The sequence below is a fragment of the Vespa velutina genome, chromosome 21, assembly GCF_912470025.1.
Source record: "Vespa velutina chromosome 21, iVesVel2.1, whole genome shotgun sequence".
Taxonomy (NCBI): domain Eukaryota; kingdom Metazoa; phylum Arthropoda; class Insecta; order Hymenoptera; family Vespidae; genus Vespa; species Vespa velutina.
In genome coordinates this window covers 2,821,191-2,833,264 of record NC_062208.1, presented here as the reverse complement: position 1 = coordinate 2,833,264, position 12,074 = coordinate 2,821,191, and the positions used below count along the sequence as shown (strand labels likewise).

Sequence of the window (12,074 nt, the reverse complement as noted above, 5' to 3'; positions counted from 1 at the left end):
ATAACAAGAAAATAAGGATAGCAATATACGAAAAGATATAAACGATTATGAGTGAAAATATATGGGGTTGCGCAGGTGCAACCAACTTGTAACTTAGCATGCATGTATGCATATATGTATGTATGTATGTATGCATGTAACTTAGATCCATCGTATAAGTATCGGTCGTTTGCGTTCGCGCGTACGCACAAATGTACGCACGCACAAACGCACGCACGCACGCAGGCAGGCAGGCAGGCAGGCAGGCAGGCAGGCAGCCACGGTATTTGCCGTTTCCTAATCACTTGGTAGGAGTTAACACTCGCGTCAGGTTGACGACCCTTTAATAACCATCCACGTACGTACATACATACGTCTGCATCGACTATACTACGATCATCAAACGTGAATCTGCCTATCTCTCTCTTTCTCTCTCTCTGTCTATCTATCTTTTTCTTTCTCCTGTCCTCTCTTTTTTTCTTTCTAGACTGCCAATTAGGAGACCTTTGGTAATGAAAATAGTCATGAAAACGTCGACTTGTATATTCGAAAACGAATAAGGGATTTAGAATTCATGGAATATTTTTATTTCCTCTCTCTCTCTCTCTCTCTCTCTCTCTCTCTCACACAATCATTAGGGAGTGAGTGAGTGAGAGAGAGTTGAAGGTTCGTTTTCTATTTGAAAGAAAAAACTTGAAAAGAAAATAAAATATTCGAGGACGGCATTCATATTATTGAAGTTGTCCTAAAAACAACGGTGACATCGTTCAAAGTTCTCAAAGGAACAAATTTGTTTCGATTGATATCAAATTCGCGTATGAATTCTCTTTTCCTCTTTGGTTTTAGCAAATAGTTCTCATTTTGCAGATTATATTTTTCTCTTTTTTTTTCTTTCTTTCCTTTTTTTTTCTTTCCTTTTTTTCTTCTTCATAATAACAGTCCGTGAGAAGTAACCTTTTGAAAATGTATGACCTCTTCTCCAGGAGCGCAGAGACCTCGGTGTTCTGCCCTAATGCGCCTTAGATATATACACATATATTTGTGTATATGTGTATGTGTGTGTATGTGCGTGTGTGCTTATGTACGTGGTACAACACGACCCTGAAAACGATCGTTCAGTTGCATTTGCACTTCCTTCATAATTTTTCGAAAATATCGATGACATCGAGGATATAATCGATTTATAAATAAACGTTCCTTTTGATATCGTAGATTACTATCGTTTCGTGTTTTAAGCGATAAGAAAGTGAAACTTTATTGGCGGTATTTTAACAGAAGACATTTCTTTTCTCTCTCTCTCTCTTTTTTCTTTTTTTTTTTTTTTTGATTCCGACCTTATTGTTTCATCATAATTTCGCTCTCTCTCTCTCTCTCTCTCTCTCTCTCTTTCTGCAATTTGTTATCTTGTATACGTTGCACAAAATTATAGCCAATTTTTATCATTTTAAAAATTTCATTCGATTAGAAATACAAAAAAGAGAAATATTTATTAAGATCGATCGTAAAAGGTATGCATGTATGTATTGTATTGCATATATGTACACACTTAGATTATATTATTTATCGAAACGTTGAATATGTCTTCACGTTAGTACGTATACGTAAATACGTATGTACGTTAATACGTCAGAGGCGAGAAATTTTTATCTCCATACTTTTGTTTATCACTTAGCTAGCGCACCAGCTAATTTATCGTATTTAATATTACGATCAAACGTAAAGGCCATTCGGAGTATAAATTTGTTGGATGAGTTCTGCTTGTCGCGCAGAAGTTGAAATTTGTCGTCTTCAAAAAAAAAAAAAAAAAAAAAAAAAAAAGAGAAAAGGAAAAAAAAAAAAAAGAAAAATAAAAAAAAAAAAGATAGAAAGAAAGAAATTACTTGGCTGCCGCGTATCCTTTTCTTTTTTTTCTTTTTTTCTTTCTTTTTGTTTCTCTCTCTTCTTCCCCCTCCTACTTTTATTCTTCTTTGCATTTACTTTTGTCAATTGCATAAGTTAAAAAATTATTAAGAAGGAAAAACATTACTACGTACTACACTCGCATACTCTGTTTCTTCCCATCACCCCCTCGTCCCACGTTCCCCTCTTCACAGTCCTCACTGCTCTTACATTTTCAAAGTAAAAAGGGTTCTTCTCTTTTATCTAACAAGTAACAGCAGAGACGAGCTTATTCATTTCTCTTTTGCAATATTATATTACATGCTACCTACGTATGCATACATAAATATATAAATGCAAACACACACACACACACACACACACATATATATATATATATACATATATATAAAATGCTTTTGATTCTTTGTCACGTATAAATGAACAAAAAGAGCTCATAATAGAGTCTTTAATAAAATTCTTTTTTTTTTTCTTTCTCTCTTTCTTTTTTATTTTTTCTTATCTTATAATGTACTTTGATGCGACGATAAAATCAAAAAGAAAAAAAGAGAAAAGAAGAAAAAGACAAAAATTATCGATTTTTCTAAGAGAGAGAGAGAGAGAACGAAAGAAATTCCGTCTCGAACAAAATGATTACGTAAGAAAAGTAGCATTGGCGTTAAGGTATAAGGTTTTAGGTATCGACGAAATATCGAAAAGGACTATGGCCCAAAAGCCAGGTATAAAAGTAGAACCCTCGATGGTTCGTTCTTACCACAAAGCAACAAACCCGATCGATTTCTTTGCAGGTACCTAAGGTATACCTTCTCCTCCATTCGACAATTCTCCCTTCCTTGTCCCTTCTCCTACTCATTCCGATGCCCTTACCACTATCCGTACCCCTGCCACTTCCTTACTTTCCTGGTACCCTAACACCCCAACTCCACTACTCCCCCATAAATATCTACTTCTTATGAGATTATTATTCTTTCTCATAGGATATACCATGGACTTTCGTACACCATAATAATTTCTAACCAAGAAGGAAGAAATGCTTCTTTTTCCAACCCCCTCCCCTTTTTCTCTTTCTTTTTCCTCTTCTCTGTCTCCTTTTCTTTTTCACTCTTCTTTTCCTTTCTTTCTCTCTTCCTTTTCTCCCTCTCTTTTTTTCTTTTTCTTTTACTAAGGAATCTCTTACATATTTATGGCACTATACGAATAATATTTTGGCCTATTGTTAGGAATAAACGATGTACAAACGAGGATATCGCTTATTATTTTATGAGATTGCAATTTGTTATTAATATTACCTAAGTGTAATAAAAAATATTTATAATGGCGCTTAGAACGAGAAGAATAGACGACATTTGTCTTGTTAAACGTAGTTAAACTATTCTGTTCGAAGGGATGAAATGAAAGAAAGAAAGTGAAAATGTTTCCCTCTCCCTATCTATACCTAAGTGCAGGTATACGTAGGTATGTCCATATTTTTCAAGATAGTTTCTCGAAAAAAAAAAAAAAAAAAGAAGAAATATAAAAGAAAAGTTTCATGACTTTTACAACGTTGGAATTTTTGAAAGGCTAAAGGCCACGTGATTTTCAACGTACTATGAATAATCGTATACTTTTTTCTTTTTTTTTAATATATCAATTTAAAATATGAATGAAAGTTGTTTACACGACAAATTCTCAAGAATTCTTTATTTATGTTATAATGCAGTAGATTTTCTTCTCTTTTGTAATTGTTTTCTTTTTCTTTTTTCGTTCCGGAAACATGAGAAACACAATTTCCTATAATGCAATTTTATACAATGCGAAACGCATTAATCGCCTTGTACGGCAGTCTACTGTATATATATAGATATATACAATATATATATATATATATATATATTTTACTAATTCTAACGAGTTAGATGTTATAACTTGGAATATACATGTGCCACAAAACCGAAAATCCCCATAACGAAACTCAAATTACAATATTCTCTTTCTAGGAATGGTAGGACCGTATGCGTATGCGTATTTGTATGTATGTATATATATGTATATAGATGATTTAAACAGAAATCCCTGGTTGTCCTTGAAAAAAAGAAAAAGAAAAAAAGAAACGAGAGAGAGAGAGAGAGAGAGAGAGAGGGAGAGGGAGAGAGTAGGAGAGGAGAGAAGTATAAGAGAGTCGAGTTACCAAGGGAACTTTCGAAAATAGATGAAATTCTCATACAAAAACCGTAATGGAAGTGCACTGTCGGTGGCACTAGTACCGAATGCTTTCCCTAAGTGTTGAGAATAAGCAGACACAGGAAGAGTCTTCTGAGTTGAGTGATAAAGAGAGTTTCTCTCTCTCTCTCTCTCTCTCTCTCTCTCTCACTCTCACTCTCTCTATCTTTGCCTAACTCTCTCTTGCTCTCTCCCTTTGTTTCATACAGTAATGTAAAATGTGAACGACACGTGGAGGGCCATTAGTTGAAACGAATAAAATAGAATCAAATAAAAAGAAGGACGAACAGAGATAGATAGAGAGACAGAGAGAGAGAGAGAGAGAGAGAGAGAGAGAGAGAAAGAGAAATAGAGATAAAGGGATATACAAAAGCTTTGTCAAAAAAGGAAAAAAAAAAAAAAAGAAAAGGAAGGAAGAAAGTAATTGACTCTTCTTGGAAATGATAATGATTCGATAACGATAATAAATAAATATATACAAGTAGGTATGTATATATGTTCTAAGAAACACACAAGATACATCTAATCGTTCGATCGCACCTGAAGCACGAAAGTTCTGCACATGAAATTCGTGTCTGTTAATTTATTCGCAGGTGAAGGTAATAACAGTGGCAGTAACAGCAGCAACAGCAGCAGTAACATTAACAGCAAGAGGAACAACAGCAACGAGTAATATCAACAGTAACAGAAGTAATCAGTCGTATATGCAAAATTTATGCATAATAAATTCGTGAAAACGAGAAGCCGAATTATAAAATTATTTCAAGAACGAATATTAACTTGGGAATCTAGTCCTTATCGATAAATATATTCAATTTAATGAGGGAACATTGAATCATTATTATTATATTATATCGATGAATATGTTAATAAGATTGGAATAAATATTTTCAATCGAATAATTGAAATAATATTTTTTCCTCACCTTTTTCTTTCTTTTTTTACTTATTTATTTATTTATTTCTTTTCTTTCTTTCTTTCTTTCTTTCTTTTTTTTTTTTTCGTTGAAATCGAAATTAAGGAAAAAGAAAAAACACCTCCAAGGAGAAAGAAAGAAAGTAAGAAAGAATGAAAAAGAAAAAATATAAAACAACGAAAAATGAAATTTTTAAACATTAATAAAAATAATACTTTTCTTCGTGCATAATAACAACAAGGAGTCTCGTTCTTCGGCCAGACTACAAAACTCAGAAGTGCAGAGCAAACAACGAAGGGGAATTTACACACACTTGCGCATATGCATACACACACACATACATTCATTCGCTCGCTCACTCACTCACTCACTCACTCTTCATCTCTGTCTTGTTCGGAGACATTATTATTGTGCGAATACGGTTACATCCGCCGGTTTATTTTTTTCTCTCTCTCTCTCTCTCTCTCTTTCTTTTTCGATGTAGTAAAGCTTAAGGTGTACGCACAATGTATGCAAAGGAAGAAAGTATGTATGTAAAGTACTCGCGCATATACGTACGATATACATAAGTCTATATATATATGTATATATATACCTGAAGGAAGAACCCTGTGTGAAGTAAATCTGGGACCATTAATAATATCGCTAGCGCAATTATCGAGCCAGCTGCTACGTTCCCTCAGGGGCCTTACCAGGGCCTCACCAGGGCCTCACCAGGGCCTCTCTTCGAAACCTTGTACTCGTCACGGCAGGTAGGCGCTAGATGTGCGTACTCGCGTGTTTTTCTACAGGTCCTACGAATATTCTAGCACTATATATATCGAATATGTACGAGTATACATACATATGCCCGAAGTAATCATAAGTTATTTTATTGTATAACAATCACCTTGTTTATATATATATATATATATATATATATATATATATATATATATATATATGACTGAAGTAAACATAAGTTATTTCATCATAAAAATCATCAAGTATATCTAGAAATTCTAATTCAATGGAATTTCTCCTCGATCATTTCGTATTCCGGTTCATTACGAAAAGTTTGATCGTGCCTTATGAATTTACTATTTAATGGTTGAAAAAAAAAATTGTATTTTGAATTTGTAAGATAAAGAGAGAAAGAATGAAAAGAATACTAAATCAATTTTCAAATTTAAAGATCGTACATTCTTTTTCTTCGAAACTTTTCGATCAAAATATGATTTATCAAATAATCGGTTTTGTTTACTATTTAAAGTTGAAGAAAATTTCATTGCATTCTGTCGCGTTGCATTAGATTGCATTGCAGTGCATTGCATTGAGTTTGAAAGAGAGAAAGAGAGAGACAAAAAGAGAGAGAGAGAATGAACACAAATGTGATTTCACTTTCGAATCGTGATAATTATTCCGCCATGAAATAAACGAGCCCTGTTTGCTTGTCACGTTACGACGTTTGCTCTGCCAAAACAGACCGGAACGATCTCATGCGGATATTTTCGTGTGGACGAACACGAGTTGATGATAATAAGGGAAATGATAAAAATGAGAGAGAGAGAGAGAGAGAGAGAGAGAAAAGAATATACGAATGTTTTAGAGACAAAATATTCACAATTCGATTATTTATAGAAAATATTAAAAAAAAAAAAAAAAAGAAAGAAAAAAATTACCCTCCACGTAAAAATAATCCTACAAAGAGGAACAATATTTCTATGTGAGACGATATTCGAGATTAGATCGAACGAAAAAAAAAAAAAGAAAAAAGAAAAAGAAAAGAAGAAGAAAATTTACATCTAATCATAGAACGAGAAGGGATATCATATAATGGTGAGTAGATATTTATTTGAGTCATGATTATTGGACGATAAAAATTAATAATTTCTTTTCTTTTTCTTCTTTTTCTTCTTCTTCTTCTTCTTCTACAGGCGGTTCCAAAAGTTTTTAAATGATATTAACGATTTGTTATATTAATCTTTTACGATATTACTTTTTAGGTCAATTCTTTTATAGATTATTAAAATTATCGTATGAGGAAATCGTATATAGAAAATTGTGATATATCGAATGAATGAATGAAATGTAATATATCTTTTCATTTGAGAAGAATGTTAGAATGATTATGATGAGAGAATGAGTCGGATGATTCTTTCGAAATCAGTATTAAAACGATGAAAGCGAGAGAAAGAGAGAAAAAGAGAGAGAGAGAGAGAGAGAGAGAGAGAGAGAGAAGGAGAGAAACAATTGACCATATCTTTATCTCTCTCTCTCTCTCTCTCTCTCTCTAGTTTGAGAGAGCAACAGCAATCGTCACGAGCACAGTCAAGTGAAGAACGCATATACATACAAACGTATATATTTATCTATGTATGTATGCATCCATGCATGTATGTATGTATGTATGTATATATGTATATATGTATCCATGTATGTACATCAGCCACCAACCACAATCTCGTGCTTCTCGATTCATTAATTAATCGGCGGACACGCCGCGCGTCGTTCTCGTTCGTACACACAGTGGCAATTACCGGCGCATTGTCGCGCATAAATCATTAGCAAACGTGACGCTTCCATAATTCGGTTAATTTGCTTCGTTTTTGTCGATCGTCCCACCCTCTCCTCTATCCCTCTCTCTCTCTCTCTCTCTCTCTCTTTCTCTCTTTGTTTTATTCTCTTTCTCTTTCTCTCTCTTTCACTCTCTTATTCTCTCTCTCTCTCTCTCTTTCTTTCTCTTTCTTATTTCTTCTTTTATACATATTATAATACTTATCGCAACTTGCATGCTGATATTCGTACGGACAAGCGGAGCATTGTGGCGATGAGACGATCGTTCTAATTCTTTGTATCTACCTATCTATCTGTCTATCTATCTATCTCTCTCTCTCTCTCTCTCTCTGTCTCTCTTTCTCTCTCTCTCTCTTACTCTATCTCTCTTTTTCTCTGGCTCTGTCTATCTCTTTCAAAGTCATCGTCCTCAATGAACGTGCCAAGACTAATTAAACTTAAAAAAAAGAGAGAGAGAGAGAGAGAGAGAGAGTGAGATAAAGGGAGAAGAATAGAAATTTTGTAACACGTCTGTCAAGTAATTTTATTATGTAAAAAAGAGACAAAATAGATAAAAAAAAAAAAAAAAAAAAAATAACGAAGAAAAAGAAATGACAAAGAAAGAGAAAGAAAGCCGCGCAAAAATTTTTTTAATCAAAAATTTCTAATCATATATACATATATCTATATTATATATAACTCATACGTTAAATCGTAAGAGAAAATATAATAATATATTATTCAATTTCTACCATAACTCGATTGACATAGACGGTAAAGGAGAGAAAATAATAATTCTTACAATTATATCAAGATAAGAAATCTTTACGTATGTTGATTATTACCGAGGAGACCACAGTTGTAATCGAAACGTGAATGTGACGATAAGCAAGCGCGAAGAACATGAACAAGTTATATTTGAATTACTCTATCTAGCTTATAAGGTGTTATCGGTATATATATATATATATACCGATAATATATATATGTATATATATATATATATATATACCGAATAACATACTCGTCTCAATGATTACGTTCTAATTACGGAAACGAGTGCTAAAGCGAAAGAGAGAGAGAGAGAGAGAGAGAGAGAGAGAGACTCGATATCTTACATTAATCGAAATCTTAGTTTTCATTTATTTATTTTTCTTTATAAAAATGTCAAAAAGAATAAATAAATAAATAAAAAAAGAGAGAGAAAGAGAGAGAGAAAGAAAAATTATGTTTCAAACGATGAATCCATATATCTTTCCCGCGAGTATGGTTTACCCGATCCAAGAGTATCCTCTTCCAACATCGACCGCAGTAGTTGTTATAGTACGTAGTAAAGGGAACTTATCGCATGAAAGCGTGCGAGTTGGTCGTTAATAAAAGGGCAGACTTTATGATATAGCCCTAAGTCTAAAACTCTTCACGATAGAGAGAGAAAAAGAGAGAGAGAGAGAGAGAGAGATTTTGGTATTGATCAAATAATCTAATAAATGTCTACGAATACATACGTACTACATGCTTCGTATGATTATATATGATTATCACATAAAAATGAAAAAGAGGAAGAGGGAAAAACAAAACGAGAGAAAAATAAGAGAGAAAAAAACGAAAATCCTTCAAGAAAAGTAACGATAATCTGTCAAGTTTTCTTATTCACGTTGTTTTAAGTCTCGTCGTCGCGATAACGAGTAATGGCAAATATGTATGTATATCGAGTTTAACGACCGTCGAGGTCTCGTCTTTGAAAAGGAAATATATATTGCGATTAAACAACAATATATATATATATATATATATATATATATATATATATATGAAAGCTAAAAAAATAAAATAAATAAATAAATAAAAGAGAAAAAGGAAGAAAGAAAAAGATTGGAAAAAAGTAATCTTATATCGATTTGAGTTTATCGAGAAACTTGATAATATTTATAATATGTATGTATTGCATATTTATGTATATATATACCTACTTTCGAGTTGTAATTTTGAATTTTACTACGTCTGACGACTATCACGAAGAGTGGTCTTTCTACAATTAACTAATTTCTTGTCAGTAAATATTTATATATATATATATATATGTGTGTGTGTGTGTCTGTGTGTGTGTAGATACTTAGTAAAATGAAAAAGAAAAAGAAAAAAAATTAAGAGAAATTATAAACTCTGTCTATTTTGTTTTTTTCCATTTCTTTTTTTCTTTTACTTTTGATACTATTATCTTCAATGTGAATGAATGAAAATATGCAATGGGAAAGATTATCAAATCAATCAATTTGATCTGTAACGTAACATGTATTATTTAAACGTCGGTATAATGCACGTGTGCGTTACATTAATGTCATAAATGTTTCTATCCTTGTCTTTCTTTCTCTCTCTCTCTCTCTCTCTCTCTCTCTCTCTCTCTCTCTCTCTCTCTCTCTCCCTCTCTCATATTCAGGAAGTTTCGTATCGAATTTATCAAAAAGTCGACGGGAAGCAGAACGATAGCCAACGCCGTCGAGTAGGAGAGAAAGTGAAGGCTAAGTTATGTTGTTAACTGTTACTTCTAACGGATGGACGCACTCCCGCCCCCTCCCCCTGCCACTCTTACTATCCTCCATTTCTCTCTCTCTCTCTCTCTTTCTCTCTCTTTCTCTCTGACTCGAAGTGTCTTACCGAATATTCAAACAGGGTTCTTTTAGAAATTAGATACATTGAAAATTATAGAAATTATATATGCCGTAGGATAAGTCATAAAAAGTGATTTCAAAAGGCGCATTAATACTTTTTCGAAAATAAATTTTTAAAAAGTCAATTTCTTATTTGATATTTAATATACGTGTGAGTCTCTCTCTTTCTCTTTCTCTCTCTCTCTCTCTTTTTCTCTGCGTATGTATGTATGTGTATCGATTAGAAATAGAATAAAAGAATGAAAGAAAGAGAGAGAGAGACAGAGAGAGAGAAAGAGAAGATAAAAACTAATAATATCGTTCATGACGTAATTACGATTGTCACGAATCTGTTATAAACATGTATAGTATGAAAATTATGCGTTTTATTTGTACGTCTACTGATAATCTATTTATCTCTCTCTCTCTCTCTCTCTCACACATTTTCTTTCTCACTCTCTCTTTTAGAGTCCCTTTTATATAGAAGTTCGATGTTCTTCCGCTTAGATAGACGTTTAGTCACTCGTTTTCTCTCTCTCTCTCTCTCTCTCTCTCTCTCTCTCTCTTTCTCACTCGCTCGCTCGCTTGCTCGCTTACTCTCACTCTCTCAGAACAGTATGCAGCATACAGGCCACGTGTGCATATACGCAAAGCCCTTCGTATGTATTAGTACTGCACAGGCCGATTTATTGATCACGCTCGACGCACGCAGAGTACGAATATGCGTGTGCTTCTCGTAATGGCTACTGAAGTCTACAAATTTTCTTGATCAAATCAAACGAACGATATATATATATATATATATATATATATATCCACGAGAAGTAAATAAATAAATAAATAGATAAATAAATATTGAAAGGAGAGAAAAGGGAGAGAAAGGAGAAGAAAATTTTAATGAAATTAGGACATTTGCAAAAGAAAAAAAAAAGTAAAAATTAATCGATTAATACGTAGCAAACGTAGTGAATGATAAACGAGAGAATTATTCATTTGAATGATCTTAGAAATATTTGTAATAATAAATACCAATGTATTGTACCTATCTCTATCTCATTTTCAATATATTCGATCTACCGGCATATACATACTTAAGTATGTACGTATGTATTTATGTATGTAGGTATCTATTTACGTACATACGTAACGTGTGTATGTATGTACGATGTAACAACAAAGCAATGGATCGCGACCGGTTGCAAAGAGCTAACGTGCAGCTGCTAGTTGAAAATGACTACCACTATACTATAGTTAAGATCGAAGAGAGAATAGAAGAAGATGCCGTTAGAAGACGAAGAAGATGAAAAAAAGAAGAAGAAGAAGAGGAAGAGGAAAAGGAGGAGGAGGAGGAGGAGGAGGAGGAAGAAGAGGATTAGACTAACGATTAGAAATCATATACCAACGAGATGTATGTTAACGATCATAATTCGAGAATATAGTTTGTAACACTAAGAAAAGGACAGAGAGAGAGACACAGAGAGAGAGAGAGACAGAGAAAGAGAATGATACCGATGTGCTCTTCAACGAGAGAGAGAGAGAGAGAGAGAGTGAGAGAAAGAGATAGATAGATATAGATATAGGAGAGATAGAGATAGAGATAGAGTATTTGCCTTAGAGTATTTGCGATCGGATCGGCAAACTTCCATAAAAGCGCGCGCCGTTCGAGCAGCAACGAGCAGGACGGCGCAATTAACGACGTGGGCCGTGGTCGATACTGCAATTAACTTTAACGAACGGGCGGCCTTGCGATTAAACTTAATTAGTATCGCGGTAATAACTCGTTAATAATCAGAGCAGCGTAGGAATATATATGTGGCTTGATGTACTCGTGCCAAGTTTACCTATATTATATATATATATGTATATACATATATATGTATGTGTATGTGTATGTACAT

General features: G+C 33.5%; 1 protein-coding gene across 7 annotated transcripts in view; it reads right to left on the bottom strand.

Annotated features, from left to right (window-relative positions):
• Positions 1-12,074, bottom strand: part of LOC124956342 (protein abrupt) — a 72,530-nt gene that overhangs the window by 58,868 nt on the left and 1,588 nt on the right. The gene's annotated exons all lie outside the window — the stretch shown is intronic.